General features: G+C 32.3%; 1 pseudogene; it reads right to left on the reverse strand.

The window, feature by feature from the left end:
• Positions 1-9,239: 9,239 nt before the first annotated feature.
• Positions 9,240-12,030, reverse strand: LOC120272183 (annotated as a pseudogene).
• Positions 12,031-19,176: the final 7,146 nt, after the last annotated feature.

Raw genomic sequence — 19,176 nt, forward strand, 5'->3', positions numbered from 1 at the left:
TCATACTGTACATATACTGTACATCCGGGTTCCAGTACTGTTTATATTCATATAAAAAGGGCATTTGTCGTCTATTATTAAAAAAAAAAATAAAGCCTAACCTGTCTGTAATGAGAAATTCATGTATTGGTCTTAACAGATGAGAACAAAATCTTAGAGCTTCTATTTGCTGGTGTCAAGGGTCCTGAACGTAGACACGAACAATTGGGCTGGAACCTTTTCTATCAAAGTTAAGAATAACACAATCCAAAAAGAAGGGCTTGTCATAAGTCATAAATACTAATATTATTTATGTGTACATGCAGTGAAATCCATAATTTTAAAAAAATTATTTTGTTATATCTATTTTATATTGTGTTATATTTTAACAACAGTTTAGTGAGTGAGAATATGAAGATAAAATAGTTTTCTTTATTAAATCATAAATATTATTAATTTCCTTCGTGTTTGTAAAAATACAATTTTTTTAGATAATGGCTTATAGATAATTATGTATCTTTATATATATATATATATATATATATTAATTCGACCATTCTAACTTGAATGGATATAGATAAAAATCATAAAATTTAAACCATGCTTGTTTCTTATTATTATGATAAATTTAAACAATAATTTAAATAATATTTAAATCTTTTTTTACTTGATATGTAATGTATTAAGCTATCACAAAATTTTTTATTTTGGTACATTAATTACACAACCACTATCATTTTTTTTTTATAATAAAAATATATTTACTAATATATATATATATATATATATTCACTTTAGTCCTTCAATGATATTTGAGTTAAGTTAAAAACTAAAATAATTTTGTGGGCTCATGTCTTCTTATCCAGCCTTTAATTACGATTAACCTGTTAAAACTCATGGATCACAAATAAAATTTTAATTATTTTCATATTTCAGATGATTGTAGGTTCATGACTTCTATTAGGGGCAAGCCCCTAAAATTAATTACTCCAGACAATGTCGTAAGAACCTCAGATTAGGAAATAAGTGTAAATGAAAAATGACTGAGCAAACATAAAATTAATTTTTTTTATTAATTTCAAAGAGCATATGAGAATACAAAAGTATTAAGAGCACTATTGTTTTATCATGCTCTTCAAACTCTTTTCTTTTCTTTTCTTTTTTTTACATGACTTGGCTGGCGCTCTTGATTTATTTACTAAAAGCATATTGGAAGACCTTTTAGATTGGTGATTGTGGCCTTCTTCGATTTTTTTTTTAATGTGTGTTTGTATCTTGACACATCGCATAACTCTCAAGCTGCGGCCACTCTACATTTATGAGTTACCTACTTGGTCATCTTTGTTTCTTTTATCGCTAAAGACTTTGGCGCTTTGTGCTTATAAATCTTTACTTCTTTGACTTGTGAAACTCCTTAGGTCTTTGACTTTTTTGTGTCTTAAGACTTCAAAGTTGCATTCGTCATTTATATGAGATATTTAGGTATTGACTCTTCGATACTTTTGAGCCTTGGCCATAAAATCTTCAAGTTGTGGCCTTTCAACATGATTAGGTCGTTAACTTGACAATTTTGACTTGCTTTTTAAATGGATCTAAAGCTGTAATAATGAACTTGATTTCTGTCAACTAAGTCATCAATTGAGCTCTCCAATTCATCCTTGTGAATGCGACCTCACAATGGGTTTCAAGGAAATTTATTCTTCCTTTCACTCTATGAGTGTCAAAAGACCTCAAAGTGAGTTCAAACAGAGATTTTCATAAAATTTTTCATTTACTCTTCCTTTCACTCTAATGAGTGTCAAAAAACCTCAAAATGAGTTCGAAGAGAGATTTTTATAAAATTTTCATTTACCCTTCCTTTCACTCAAAATGAGTTCGAAGAGAGATTTTTATAAAATTTTCATTTACCCTTTTTTTACTCAATGAGTGTCAAAAGACCTCAGAGTGAGTTTAGAGAGAGATTTTAATAAAATTTTATTTACTCTTCTTTTCACTCAATGAGTGTCAAAAGACCTCAGAGTGAGTTTAGAGAGAGTTTTTCATAAAATTTTTATTTACTCTTCTTTTCACTCAATGAGTGTCAAAAGACCTCAGAGTGAGTTTAAAAAGAGATTTTCATAAAATTTTTCATTTACTCTTCTTTTCACTCCAATGAGTGTCAAATGACTTCAAAGTGAGTTCAAAAACAGATTTACATAAAATTCTTCATTTACTCTTTCTTTCATTCCAATGAGTGTCAAAAGAGCTCAAACTGAGTTCAAAGAATTTTTTTATTTCTACCCCCAAGAGGGTCGAGACGTCAAGGTAGGTTTGAGAAAAATTTTATAAATTTTCTTCTCTACCCCTAAGAGTGTCAAAACCTCAAGGTAGGTTTGAAGGAATTTTATAAATTTTTTCTCTCCACACCTAGAGAGTGTCAAGACCTCAAGGTGGGTTTGAATAACTTTTATAAATTTTCCTCTCTACCCCAAGAGTGTCAAGACCACAAGGTAGGCTTTTAAAGAATTTTATAAATTTTTCTCTCTACCCCCAAGATTGTCAATACCTCAACGTGGGTTTGAAAAAATTTTATAATTTTTTTCTTTACTCCCAAGACTGTCAACACCTCAAGGTGCCATGCACTATAATCCGTTTCTCATCTGTCGTTTCAAAACCGTTTCTAAATTGTCAAACGGATTTAAAGCCGATTTGAAAAAAAATTATTATAGATATTAAAACAAAATTAATTTTATTTATAATCCTATTTTAAATATAAAAATAAAAAGTATTTCATATGTGAATTAATTTATTATAGGGAAATAAAATTATTTTTTTATTTCATTAATTAATAAAAATAACAGTTTTTTCAACAAATTTTTGTTTAACAAAATCTAAATTAATAATTTTATTAATCCAAATAAATTACAATTACTCCAACAAAATTTGTTTTACAAGACAAATAATGATCTTAATATATGATCCATATAATTACAATTACTATCCTGCATTAGATGAAAAAAAAAACTTAAAATACAACAAAAAGCAAACCAAAAACTAAGCATAAACGAAAACCAGAAGAACAACATACAAAACAACATCAAAATATATGATCTTAATCTTCTCAATCTCAAACTAAGCATAAACTCTCAGGCATTGCATTGTCTACCTTCTTTACCTTTATCTGTTAGTGCAACTGCACTATTTATTGGCATGATTTGACACCTAGACCAAATGACGTGGCAACCAAGGTGACAAAGCATAATTGATGATGTGGCAAGCATGGTGACATGGCAAGAAGACTTGGAGTGCAAGGCAAACATCTTGAAGATCTTAATGGAGGTATTTTTAGTATGTCTCTAACATGAAGCCAAATATCTTGAAGATCATGGTGAAGCTATCTTAAAGATCTTGGTGGAGTTATTTTTGACAATGCATTACAACTTGAAGACAAGATCATATCAAGACCATATTTAGGTGATTTGATTGAAGACTAAATATGGTGGAGCTTAATTAAAGAAAGATCTATTCATGGTGTGAATGAAGGAGATATGATTTGAAGAATCCTTGATGAGAATCATTGAAGTCTATTAACGGCAAGATTTGATGATCAAACTTGGGTGAATTGAAGATCAAGTTTGGAGAATCTTTGAAGACCAAACTTGGAAGATTGAAGACTAAGTTTGGCAAGTTTCATGAAGACGCACAAGGACGTGCGCCCTTGCGAGGGATTGCGTGATGAGGAGGCGAGGAGGTAGGCTAGTTGCTTGGTGAGTCGGGATCGGGAGATTTGGGTCAGATCGACTCGGACTAAGCATGACCCGGGAGGTTGATGGGTCTCGAGGTCGTCCAGCAGCGTAACCGAACTCGATCAAGTCGCGATCGAGGGACCATGTTAGCAACTTATGTTACAACGAGGGAGTTGCAATGACTAATTTTAGCGTGTTTTTTTAAATTAGTAGCCAGGAGATTCTAAAAGAGGTATGTGCTATATTTGGGACGTTGAAGCGTCTATATAAGCTACCTTGCTCGTAAATTGTAAGGTGTGACTCTTGAGTGACTTTTTGAGGAGAGTGTGTGAGCACCAAACAATCTAGAGAGGGTAGTGATCTTCATTGTTGAGAGTGTGAGTGACGAGTGTTTGTACTCATCTATTTTTTTTACCTCTTTTAGTGGATTGTTTATCTCCCGGGCTTGGCCCCCAGACGTAGGCGAGTGGGCCTTGAACGGGTTACCAACGTTAGTGTGTCTCCTTGTGTTTGTTTGTGTGTTTTTTCTTTATTGGTTTGTGTGAGACTTCTATGAGTGCTTAAGTGTTACTTAATACCCACAAACCACACCGGAGGAACTAACATTATCTTTTCCTTTGCCATTGCTTCTTCTCATCAACAAGCAAGAACCATTGAACAAATTAAGAACAAGAAATACTTCAAATCTTTCACACACGCACACAAATACCAAAAGAAGATAAAAAGAGAGCGAAGAGATGGAAGGAAGGGGCAACAGATCATTACCATTGTGTGCATATCTTCTTTCTCTTCTTTGAGGCCAAACGTTGAACACCTTATGTCCTCTTTTTTTCCAGGTCTCCATGCATGCTAGTGCCCAACATCCCTCACATCATCCACCCCTACGAAGAGGATCACCAAACCAGACCCTAATCGATCTCGGTGATCCAGAGTTCCAATGGCGGTGGCCTAAGAGCAAATGGGATCCAGCCATGCTGAACTACACCTCCAGCAATAGGATACGAATAATTTCATAATCAATTCATCATAATAAAATTTTGTTGTAATAACATATGATAGTAGACATTGTGTATTGTGGTCTCTAAACCCTAAATTAATATGGTCGCCAAGGACATTAATAAATCCGTAATCTACATATATCCCAAGAACCTTCATATATATCTATATATATATCATATTTTCTTCCAAGTCAAATATGAACCACAAGTAATGGTTAACACTTAATGGGTGATGCTTTCATCAACGACTAATGTGTTTTTTTTTACTATTTATGTATAGATATAAATATTCTTATATTTCTTGATAAGATGATGCTTTAGTGAAAAATGTTCAATGTGAAAAGTTTGATTTGTCAATGTCATTTGTGATTATTATTATTATTATTATTATTATTATTATTATTATTATTATATATGCATGGTGTAATCCAACTACTAATTGCTGATTCAAATTAAGTTGTAGAAAAACAAAAATACCAACTCTACTGTTGTATGGATGATTATTATATTAGTCTATGTTGTTTGAAAGTTATGTAAATATGACTGTGTGATTTGGGAATTTTTATTATTAATTTTTTAAGAAAAAATGCAGTCATTTGAATAGACTGATATTATACTATAAAGAACATGTTTATTATGCTGCCAAAAAAAGTAAACTAGGCAGGCATGTCACCATAATACTGTGAAATTTTCAAATTTCCTACATTGAAGGACTATTTGAAGATTACCTTACTAAAAATTTGATTTCGATAAATATATATACATATATATTCCAAAAGAAGCAAAGTTGATAGGCATGCTGAGATCATAATTTATTAATAAAAAATTATTTTAAAAATAACTTTTGATTGTATTTTTTTATTTTAAATATAAACAAATTACGTTGGAAGCTTGCATAAGTGTGGAGTTATTATCTCAATAGACATGTGCTTTCACCCTGTATGAGCTGAAATTCAAAGTTGTTTCCTTTCTAAGAGACAAACACCCCATGTCGAGAACTATGCTAATAAATCAAAAATTTATTAATGGTTATAGTCAATGAATATGTATAACTTTATAATCAGTTAATCATAATAAAATTTTATTCTAATAACATGATAGTAGACATTGTGTATTGCGGTCTCTCACCCCTAAATTAATAATAATAATAATAATAATAATAATAATAATAATAATAAATAACATGCTCATCAATATCCACTTAAGAGAAAACTAGAGATAGGCGCGGACCATCCGGAAACTTGGCCTGGCCCAGAACCAGCCCGCCGATTCAATGACCCTGTGGGCCGGTTCATTGACCAGTAACCAGCCCTTACTGTAGATGGGCCGATTACGGATTGAGGTTTTCCCAACCCGTGACCCGACGGGTTAAAACCCGGTTCCAAACCGGGCTCCAAATTCCAAACCGGTTGGGTTTTTTTAATGTTATTGTAATTTTTTATTATTATTATTAAGGTAGTGTTTGTTTGGAGGAATTTGAAGTTATAAGTAACTTGATTTACTTGGTTTTAAGAAATCCAGTGTTTGGTTCACAGGATTCTAAAAACTCATGTAACTCAGATTACATCCAATGAGGGATTTGATTTTATGCCTAAATTGGGCGTAAGTCGAAATCCAAGAGTTGAAAATCTATAGATGATGTATATATATATGTATATATACATATACATATATATATATATATATATATATATATATATATATATATATATATATATATATATATATATATATATATATGTATATGTAAAAGTGTATATACACATACACATGCATATATACACACATACATATACTTATACACATATATATACATATATATGCATATATATTATATATAAACATACATATGTATGTTTAGATATACATACACACATACACATATACACATACACACACATACACATACACATACACACGCATATATACACGCATACATATATACACATACACACATACACATACACACACATGCATATACACAAACATACATATACACATACACATACACATACACACACACACACACATACACATGCATATATACACACATACATATACTTATACATATATATAAATATACATGCATATATATTATATATAAACATACATATGTATGTTTAGATATACATACATACATATACATATATACACTTCTACATAAATACATATATATACACCTGCCTATATGCATATACACACATGTATACATATACCTATACATAGTATGTTTACATAAACATATTCTCATATACATATATGTATATATATACATATATTCATATATACACACATATACATAAATTTATATAGATATATATATATATTCTGATATACATGTACATAGATATGCATATATACACATATATACACATATATACATATATTCCAGATTTACAAATCCTTCTAAACAAACAAAACATATTATAATACAGTAATTCCAACTACACCTAACCAAACACAAGATTTGACTGCAGTATATTTTGAAAACAAAGTATTTCCAATTACATTGTAACTGGAACTTTACTGTATTTAGAATTACATCCAATCAAACGCCACCTAAGTACTTGGACAGCAAAAACCCAACCACTTGATCTACAATTTATTTTTTAACATTTATTGAAAAAATTATATATAGATAGATGTAGGATATGGATCAAAATATTTTACATATATATTTAGTTTATAAAAAATTAAGAGACCATATAATAAATTAAAAAACTATATAAATCAATCTTAAAATATCAAAGTATCTAACAATAAATTTTCATAAATATTTTTTTAAAAAAATAATTATTTTGTTAATCGTCTTTTGGCCTATAAGCACTAAGTCTCTGTACATGCACACTCTTAAATTCTCTTAAATAGGGGCACTCTTATTTATCACATATATTAGATTATTTTGTTTCAATTTATAAAATAAAAATTACAAAAAATTGTTTTTAAATTATGTATATCAATTTATAAAAAAATATATTAGTAAAAAAGAATATCTTTGAATAATTGTTAACACCGTATTATTTTGATTAGTAATTTTTTTCAATGACAATATGATGAGCACAATAATATATAACCCTATAGTTAGAAACCAAAGTGAAATCTAGAGCCAACCATAATTATTTATTATAAATAAGTTGATGATAACTTCAATTTAAAATAAAAATACTACTTGATATGTAATTTTTGTTGCACTTGAAAGGTATAATACCTGTAGTTGGTCCCTCTACTTTTCTCTCTCTTCCTTTTAGTCCCTTTTACTCAGCAATGCTCCCGACTAGTCCCTCTACTTTTGAAAATGTGCCCACTTAGTTAAAAATTCTCCCAAGCAGTCCCTTTACTTTTAAAAATGTGTCCACTTAGTCCCTCTAAGTGGGCACATTTCTAAAAGTAGAGGGACCTGGTTGGTAGCATTTTTAACTAAGTGGGCACATTTTCAAAAGTAGAGGGACTAGTCGGGAACATTTCTGAGTAGAGGGACCAAAAAAGAAGAGAGAGAAAAGTACATGGACTATTTTGGTGATTATACCCACTTGAAAAGTGTGCTAATAATTTAATTTGATAGATAAACAAATTAAAATGTAACTTTTTTTATCCTTTTCAAAATTATTTTGATATGTCTTAAAAATTTTTAAGTTATTATAAATTATTTTAAACTTTTTGTTGTTTGGGATTAAATTTAAAAAAAAAATATTTTGCAACTTCTTTACATTTATTTATGTTTTATACTAAAACAAAAAAAGTTTGTAGGCTAATTGGTTAATGTGATTATCCCAAATGGGGCCGGTTCCGGGTCCACCTTTGGTGAACCGAATCCGGCGGGCTCGATTAACCGGCCCGTGCCAACCTCTAGAGAGTAGAGACAACTAGAGAATTTCACTATAATCAAAATGTTTTTAAAAGAATATATTTTATTTGATACTACCATGTGATTCTATATATGTATATATTGATCTTCTTCTAGGGCACACACTCCACTTTCATTGCAATTTATATTGATCTTCTTCTAGGGCACACACTCCACTTTCATTGCAATTCATGATTGTATTAGATATAATAATGATTTTTTTAATTTAAAATCAATTTAAGCTGATATTTCAACACTAATTATTAGTTAATGAAAGGTTCCTTAAATTTGGGACATGAATTAACCAGTGTTGTAATTTAAAAAAAAAAAATTAAAAGCCATAAGCTACATATTATAAATTTATAATACTCCACAAATGCATAAAATTTTATTATAATAATAAAAATATATAACGAATTTGTACAAAATATATAAATAATTATCCCTTTCTTTAGCTATCATGAAAATTAATATCAACATCACCTTGATTGGTTGAGGTACAAATATATTCCTCAAACTATCTTATTATAAAATCTCATAAATTTTAATTTTAAGTTATTTGATTCAAATCAAATTGATCTAACTCAAATAAAAATGTTTTTTCTTTAATTAAATATTTTTAAAAAATTTAACTCACACTCTAATCCCACACTCAAACATCCCAAATATGAAATTAAAAAAAAAAAAAACATCTAATACCACAACCCTTTTTGTTATTAGGATCAGCAAATGCATTAAATTGAACCACATCCATCAGCCACTTATAAGAAAAAAGTACATCAATCACAAGTGCAAATGAAGACACAACAAAGACAGATAAACAAATTGTAATAAAAACTACTCATTTAAACAGTTCAATAACCCAAGCCCCAGCAAAACTAAAATATGGTTTCATAGCAGAAAAACCAGCTTGTTTAGCCATAGACTCAAATTCTTGTGCAGTCCTCTCTTTACCACCAGGACTATGAGCCAACATACTCATATCCAAATGAAACACACTATGTGCTGCATATGTATTCTCTGGTGCCACTGGAAGTATGCACTCTACCAGTATCACTTTTCCATTTTTTCAGCAAAGCTTTTCCAACAATTTTTTTCAGTATTTTTCAAACCATGCTCATCACTCCAATCATGTAGAATCCACTGTAAAATTCAACAAGTTAGTAATGTTTATTTGTATAAGTAATAAAGGATATAATTTTACTTGGTTAACGTTGCAAACAAAATAATATTTAGCATATAAAAGCTTAAATAAATAAATTAGTAAATAATTTTTTTCATATTATCAGAGTTAAATGTCTTGACCATTCGGCTATTACAAAAATGACTTAATTATTATTTTTAATTTATATATTTATTATTACAGATGTGCATAGTTGTGTATAATGATGTACTCTCTTAGAAATGTATGTATTTAAAGAATGGTCTTGAAGTTATTAAAAAAAAAATTAATTTACTTTGCCAAGTTATTTATTAACTTTCTCTATTTTTCTCCCATATTTAACACCCTTCTTCTATTATTTATATCACTTTTTCTTTAAAACATACTTAGAAAATAAGACATAGGAACAAATTAAAAAAAAATAATAATAAATTAGGAAAATAGAAATATAAATCACCAATCATACCTAGAGGTGGGCACGACAACCCAGCCCGGCCCGTGCCCAGCCCGGAACTATTTTTACTAATCATATAATACAATCTTGTTTTCTGTTTTTTTTTAATTAATATATTTATTATTGTAAGAGTGCATAGTTGTAAATATTAATATATCCAGTTAGTAATGTCCATGTTCCTATAAAATACTTAAACACATATATTTATCTTTATACCCTTGTGATATTTTCTATGATAAAGAAATGAATAAAGAGAGACACACCTTCATCAAAATGGCATCTCCGTTTGGAATATTGTTAAACATATCTCCACCAACGTGCTCCACGCCTTTGTCAAACACATAACAAATAAAAATCATTTAAAACTTTTGACAATATGAGCATATTATCTTAAATATGTATAGTTTTATTATTACACTTCAATTTTTAAACAATTTGGTCATAAAACATTTTAAGACTTGTGAATATATATGTATATATAGTTTCCAAAACATCAATATTTACTAAAATTATTTTTGTAAAAAAAAATACACTTCTATTATTACTACATTCTAATTTAATGTGCAAACTAACTATAGGTCGACCTTCAATGTTTTCAATAGGTTCCTACAAGATTTTTATATTCAATAGAATTTCTACTTTTAAAAATAAAATGTCGAGAAGGCATTTATAGTTTTTGAATGTACTATTTTTATTCTTACATAATTTTATTTATACATTTCATCCCTCATTTTTCCAATCTCACGAGCCTGTTCAACCATCCCTCAAGTCAATTAGTCTATTGGTATTGATATATGGTTTTTTATATAAAATATTTTATCATTTTAGAGAAACAGTTTTAGAGAAACAGATTTGAACCTCAACTCAAATAAAAAGTGAGAGCATATTCCTGATGTAATTTATTAATATTCGTAATTAAAACAAACATGAAACTGATTAGATCAGGGAGGGAGGGAGGGAGAGAGAAATACCAGGAATAAGTGGGGCTTCAGAGACAACATGAGGAGATCAAAATTAATACCCTTAATATGCTATGTTTAGCAACAACGAGCAAAGTACCACCAACACCACCACCAACATCAACAAGCACCTTCACATCATCAAACCCTCTAGACTTCTCCAGAATCCTCTTCATTATGATGCCTGAATGGTTCTTCATGGCTTCATTGAAGACCTTGTTGAACGGATCCAGTGCCTTGGTACTCAAACGAAAGTCATGCCGTGAGCCATGTTGAAGGGTATCCCTCCATTGGACAGCGTCCTTAAGATAGATCCCAGCTTTCCATTATGACCTTGTCATGGTTCAACAGGCCTAGAGTGGATAGAGTGAAAACCATCTGTTTTGGGCGAGGTGATTTGACGGCGGGGCGGCGGCGTGAGGTGGGTGGTGGCGCCGGAGATGGGGTCGGTGGAGAGAGAGCAGATGAAGATGGAGTAGCTGGATGAGGGAGGCAGGAGGATGCGGTCAAGCATGATTGGGGTTGAAGGAGTGGAGGAAGGGAGGAGGGTGGTGATTTCAGTGGCTGAGAGGGTTGGGTGAGGCGGCGGAGATGATGTTGAAGGAGTTGAGTTCGAAGGCTGTTTTGAAGGTCATGTAGAGGATGGAGGTTGACGAGCTGCAGAGCTTGGAGCAATGCATGCTCGTCCGGTACTTCAGAGACGGTGTTGTTGACGAGTGGCATCACTGGAAAGGAGGCCATGATGGTGATGATGGCGGAGGTGGAGATGGTGGTGGTGGTGGTGGTGGTGGGAGTGAAGAGATGAAGGGTTGGATTTATAATGGGGAGGGTTCGTGAGTGAGAGGGAAAGTTTTCTTGCAAAACAAAAACACATGTGTTGAGAGTTTGATTATTCCATCCTCGGACCATTTAATTTGTTATATTTATTAAACTTTCCACAAAATAACAGTAAAAGAATATTAAAATACTCCTGGGATTTACATACTATTCAAATAATACGATGTAACGTTTCAGTATTAAGATAACCATGCAATGGAGGAATGTCGTGAGCTCTGACGCTATCTACATGAGACAATGAAGACCTTTCTAAACACGCAAGTCGGCAAGTGAAACAGAATACATGTGGCATGTAGTCGTTGGGGAAAAGTCTCGTCAAGGCGTAGTTCTTTGGAGAGAAAAGCAAATATACATTACAAGGGGTTTGTTGGGTCAAGGTGTAAGCATAAAAAAAGACTAGATGTAGGGAGAAGTCAAGGGTGGCAGGCTGCTTGCTCTTGGAGGAAACCAAGAGATGTTTAGCAAGGCGTCTAGAATCCCGAGTCTGGTTGGCCGTGCCGACACAGCTGCTGAAGCGAGGAGAGGTGGGAGCAGAGGTGCTTTCGCCGCACGAGGCATGACTGCGAGGTCGATTCGTAATAAGCTGAACTTCGGAATCGATTTTGGCCGCCGGATCGGTTCATCAGCGGCGAACTCGGAACGGTCATCTTTGAACCGCGCCGTCTTTACTTGACGGTGAACCGAGTCAGATTCACTCATAGAATGAGCCGGATCCGGCGGTTATCGCGAGACTTCGTCCGGGTCGGGCCGGCCCATTGGCCGGCGGATTTTTACAGTGTGTGGTATTATTATTATTATTATTATTATTATTATACTATTATTATTGATCTTAAATAATATTATTATTTGACAAAGTTTTAAGAGTTTGTTAAACTTTAGAAAAAGTCAAAATCACCTATATGAAAGATTATCCATTAACAAGTTGGCCCTATAGTCTTTTCTTTGCATTCTTATATAATACTGTTTTGATTGGAGTAGAAAGTAAAATAAAAGTGGGGATTTTTGGAGAATTCCGAGGAGTTGGCCGTCCCTCGCTTGTTAAATGTTTTTAGTTAATGTCGGATGGATTGGCTACGGCTCTCCGAAACCCTGCTAGCTTTCAAGTCTCCCGGTTGGGGTGGGAGGAGAGCCTCGTGTTAAGATTTTAAAAATTTTTAAAGGCCTTCATGGCATAATTTTTAAAGTCAATTATCTGACACCACTTCATAATTAGTGCTTTTTCTTTAATAATAAAGTATAGTGTGAGTATATATATATTGTATATATCCTTTTCGGCTCCTTTCCCAGCTGGTTATTAAACAAAGTTTATTAGAGAACTCTCCTTTCCTTTCCTCAGCCAAAATTTATCTATCCGGCGAGTGCAGGTTGCGGATCGAGGATTTCTATCTATGAAGGTCCATATATGTACTATCAATGTGGTAAAACGCGCAAATAATTAATTGTCCAACTAATCATATCTGGCCAATCGATTAAATAGAAATGTCCATGTTTGAAAAATAATATTGTAAAAATAATTTCTCAAAACTACATATTTCTATAAATGATCAAAGTCGATGGGTAATAGACAAAAAGATAAGAGTGGCAGAGGTGAATCATGTCGATATATTACAGAGCCATTAATTCTTGACATGAATAACTGAGATAAAAACACACATATATATAGACTATGCACTTATAGATGAAAATGTGGGAAAGATGTTAGGTCGTGACGGATGCCAATTGTTTTGGAAAATATAGAGGTCTGCTGTTAAGCTAGGGCTCTACTAATTCACTAAAAGCTTTTGAAAAGAGTAAAGGGTTTTGACAGATAAATAATAATATAATAAACGATCGTAAACACTCACTTAAAAGAAGTAAAATGGTTTCCACTGCGGAGTGTTATGGGTCTGGTGGGCACGCCATATACTGTTCTATCATACATATTAATATACTATAAGGTAATAGTGGGGTCCATGGACCCCACTTCTGATAACTGACAGACTGCTCACTATAGCCTTTTGAGGAAGTTCGAACCCACGTCATTTCCTCACCATCAAACACTTCCCTCTTCCTATTTACTTTCCCTTCGACTGAGATCTAAGTGAGCGTAAAATAAATACTAAAAAGTTGCAAAATATTTATTTTTAAAATTTTAATCCCAAACAACAGAAAAATTTCAAAATAATTTTATAATAACTTAAAACATTTCTGAGGACGTACCTCAAAATTATTTTAAAAAGGATAAAAAGACTACATTTTAATTTTGTTCGTCTATCAAATTAAAATTATTGGGTACTACGTAGGAAGTGCATTAAATGCTCGGTGGTAATTTTATTTTAAATTGAAGTTATAAGTGCGACTTTATTTGATTCATTCTGATAAGGTTGGCTCTCAGGAGTTTCAACTTTGGTCTCAGAACTAAGTGGGTTGTTATTGTGTTGTTGTTGTTGTTTGTACTCGTTATGTTATCGTCATTGAAAGAGGAGTTCTTAAACTGTCGAAAATAATATGAGTGTTACAGTACAACTCTGAAAAGATATACTAACATATGTATAAGATTGAGTATACATAATTTAAAAACAATATTTTATAAATTAGCAGAAACAAGGGCAATCCCAATATATGTGTGACGAAATAAAGAGTGCCACTATTTAATAATAGAAGTTTGAAAATTATTATTGCGTGTGTATGAAACTTAGGCCTTTATAGAAGCAGGCGATTAACAAAATAATAATAATTATATATATTTATGAAAATTTATTGTTTGGTACTTTTGATGTTTCTAGCAAAATTGATTTATATAGTTTTAGTTTATTATTTTGATCTCTTAATTTTTATAATTTAAATATATATACCATTTATATAACTAAAAATATTTGTGAAAGTGTATTCCATAGTTAAGTTGTCTCGATAAAATATCCACTGTCCAATAATATCTGACAGTAATACATTGCTGAGGCTCAGAGTGGTTGGGTGCTCGTGGTTTTGAGCGTGGTGACCCGTCGGATCCACGGGTTTCGCCTCTGAGCTTGGGCACCTTTGCTATAGTGTGGGCCGGTTACGGGTTGCAGTCGGCTCACGGTCAGGTGACAGAGCAGTCTTTCTCGGGCCAGTGCGAGGCAGGCAGCCTACACGTGCACTAGCTGAGAGTTTGCTGTGTTCCCTTTCGCAATTTTCTCTTTATTTTAATCACTGTGTGAGGGTTTCTATAATGGGACATTATGGTGATGAATGTGCATAGTTGTTGTTGTGACTACGATCTTATTATGGTTGTTGTATGTTTTGGTGATAGTATTGTTGTTTTGGTTCTCTGAGATTCCCATTGTGATATTGACTTTCTTTTTATTGTGTTTGGAATGAGCTTGTTTTAACGGACTAACGTTTGAAGCTAGGTCCGTTATACATGATATAACAATTTCACTTTTCGAATTGAATTTCTTCCTCTCATTAATATACACTCTCTTTTTAAGATAAACTCACGTTAAATAAAATAGATAAAATTGATCATGAAATTAATACTTATAGAATTTTTAAAAATTTTAACTAATTCTTTATTTAAAAAGCACTATAATTTTGATTAAGTCAAGCATATATCTATATATTATAAAAATCTGGTTAGTAGAGAATTTTTTAATATCAAATTTATATTATTTTCAATTTAATTTAAATTAATCAAATTAACATTCCCAAAGAGGCATATCCTGCAACGACTCTCAATATTCCATCTGAACAAGTTTATAATTCGTGGCTCCTAGCTAGTAGGTCAAGGACAAAAACAAAATAATTCAATTATATTTTAAACTTAATGTTATAATGTTTTGGTTAATAACACATACTTATTAATAAAAGTAATGCTATTTACAGGGGCAGAGCCAGAAATTGCAAGGGTAGTGGGGCAGCAACAAATTTAAGGCATCAGATTCAACAGCATCAGAGTGAAAAGAGTACCTGATTCAGGGATGAAAGTGCTTATAATTCCAATCATATTTTGAACAGACTAATATGTAACAAAAACAAGCACCTACCTCTGCTTTAAAATCCTTTGGGAACTCATCCTTAGGAATTTAAACTGTGTCAATCTCCTCACCGTTGAATACGGGATTGTACATCTATTTAAATAGGCGAATTATCTTCCTGGAATCATCTCAAAATCAATAATTTTCAATTAAAAACATACACCAAAGATCATTCCTTGCAATAAAAAGCCCTAACCTCTGTCTGTAATGATAAATTCATGTATTGGTCTTAAAAGATGAGAACGAAAAATCTTAGAGCTTCTATTTGCTGGTGTCAAGGGTCCTGAACGTAGACACGAACAATTGAGCCTGGAACTTGTTCTCTATCAAAATTAAGAATAACACAATCCAAAAAGAAGGGCTTGTCATAGAGTCATAAAGCACTAATATTATTTATGTGTACATGCAGTGAAATCCATAATTTTATAAATTATTTTGTTATGTCTATTTTTATATTATGTATATTTTAACTAACAGTTTAGTGGTGAGAATATGAAAAATAAAATAGTTTTCTTTATTAAATCATAAATATTGATAATTTTCCTTCGTGTTTTGTAATACAATAGATAATGGCTTATAGATAATTATGTATCTTTATATTTATATATATATATATTAATTCGACCATTCAAACTTGAATGGATATAGATAAAAATTATAAAATTTAAACCATGCTTGTTTCTTATTATTATGATGGAAATTTAAACAATAATTTAAATAATATTTAAATCTTTTCGTATGTCATGTATTAACTATTAAGCTATCACAAAATATGTTTTGGTACACATTAATTACAACCACTATCATTTTTATAATAAAATATATTTACAAATATACATATATATATATATATATATTCACTTTAGTCCTTTAATGATATTTGAGTTAAGTTAAAAACTAAAATAATTTTGTGGGCTCCTTTCTTCTTATCCAGCCTTTAATTAGGATTAACGCATTAAAAATCATGGATCACTAAATAAAATTTTAATTATTTTCGTGTTTGATTCTGCTGGGTTCACGGCTTCCTATTAGGGCAAGCGTAAAATTAATTACTCGAGCGATGTCGTGAGAGCCTGCCGTTAGGAAAACAAGTGTGAATGAAAAATCGTGAGCAAACATCAAAAATTAATGTATTTGAGCATATGAGAATACGAAAAGTATTAAGAGAACTATTGTTTTATCATGCTCTTTAAACTCCTTTCTTTTCTACATGTCATTTCTTGATTTGTTACTAAAGCATATTGGAAGACCTTTTTAGAGTGGTGATTGTAGCCTTCTTGATATACGTGTTTGTATCTTGACACATCGCATAACTCTCAAAGCTACGACGCTCTACTTTATGAGTTGCTTACTTGAGTCGTCTTTGTTTCTTTTTACGGCTAAAAGACTTTGGCCTTTTGTGCTATATAAAATCTTTAATTCTTTGACTTGTGGAAACTCCTTAGGTTTTGACTTTTTGTGTGCTTAAGACTTCAAAGTTGCATTCATCATTTTATATGAGATATTTGGGTCTTGACTCTTGATACTTGAGGCCTTGTGCCATAAAATCTTCAAGTTGTGTCCTTCGACATGATTAGAGTGCGTTAACTTGACAATTTTGACTTACTTTTTAAATGGATCTAAAAATTTCGTAATTATGAACGATTTCCATCAACTAAGTCATCAATTGAGCTCTCAATTCATCCTGCAGATGAGACCTCTGACCATGGGTTTCAAGAAATTTATTCTTCCTTTCACTCTATGAGTGTCAAAGACGACTCAAAGTGAGTTCAAAGAGAGATTTTCTAAAATTTTTCATTCACTTTTCCTTTCACTCTAATGAGTGTCACCTCAAAAATGAGTTCGAAGAGATTTTTATAAAAATTTTTCATTTACCCTTTCTTTCACTCAAAATAGTGTCAAAAGACCTAAGGTGAGTTTTAAAGAGAGTTTTTCATAAAATTTTTGTTACTCTTCTTTTTCACTCTCGATGAGTGTCGAAAAGGCCTCAGTGTGAGTTTAAGAGATTTTCATCAAAAATTTTTATTTACTCTTCTTTTCCACTCCATAGTGTCAAATGACTTCAAAGTGGTTCAAAAACATATTTTTCGTAAAATTTTTCATTTACTCTTTCTTTCATTTCCAATGAGTGTCAAAAGAGCTCAAAGTGAGTTCAAAAATATTTCTACCCCAAGGTGTTGAGGCGTCAAGGTAAGTGATTGTGAGTGCAATCGCCTATTTAGTTAGCATGATTTGACACTAGACCAAGTGGCGTGGCAACTTGAGGTGATAAAACATAATTGATGATGTAGCAAGCATGGTGACATGGCAAGGGAGACTTGGGTGCAAAAGCCGAGCATCTAGAAGATCTTGGTGAGGTATTTTTGTAAAGTCTCTAACAATGGAGTCCAAATATGTCTTGAAGATCGTGGCTGAGCTATCTTAAAGATCTTGGTAGATTATGTTGTGCATACGTTACATTTTGAAGACAAGATCATATCAAGACCATATTTAGATGATTTGATTGAAGACTAAAAATATGGTGGAGCTTAATTAAAAAGATCTATTACATGGTGTGAATGAAGAGATATGATTTGAAGAATCCTTGATGAGAATCATTGAGTCTAATAACATGCAAGATTTGAGGACCAGACTTGGGTGAATTGAAAGAATCGAGTTTGGAGGGCTCTTCTTTGAAGACCAAATTTAGGAAGGTTGAAGGCCGAGTTTAGGCAAGTTTCACATGGAAAGGCGCACAAAAGGGCGTGCGTAGCCCACTGCCGAGGGCGGCTAGCGTGAGGAGGCGAGGGAGAGTGAGCTGAATTCTGCGTGATCGGGATGCAGGAGGTGTGACGCATCGACTCGAGACTTAAAGCATGGCATAGGAGGGTTGATGGGTGTGTGTGGAGTACATGCAGCGTGGCGCGAGGCTTCAGATGAAGTCGTGGTTAGAGAGCCCATGTTGCAATTCGTGGCTAGCAACGAGTTGCTGACATGACTACAGAGAACGTTAGGCGTCTATATAAGCCGTGACCTTGCTGGTGGTGACCACGTGACTCTTGGAGGGAGAGTGTGTGAGCACAGAGACAATATAGAGGAGTGATCTTTATTGATGAAGTATGAGTGAAAAGTGTTTGTCTCATCTATTTTACCTCTTTAGTGGATTGTTTATCTCACAAGACTTGTACCTCGGGCGTGGCGATGTGGCTTGGGTGCGCGTTGTGTGTCTCCAGCAACCATGTGA

Source organism: Dioscorea cayenensis, chromosome 11, assembly GCF_009730915.1.
Source record: "Dioscorea cayenensis subsp. rotundata cultivar TDr96_F1 chromosome 11, TDr96_F1_v2_PseudoChromosome.rev07_lg8_w22 25.fasta, whole genome shotgun sequence".
NCBI classification, from domain to species: Eukaryota; Viridiplantae; Streptophyta; class Magnoliopsida; order Dioscoreales; family Dioscoreaceae; genus Dioscorea; species Dioscorea cayenensis.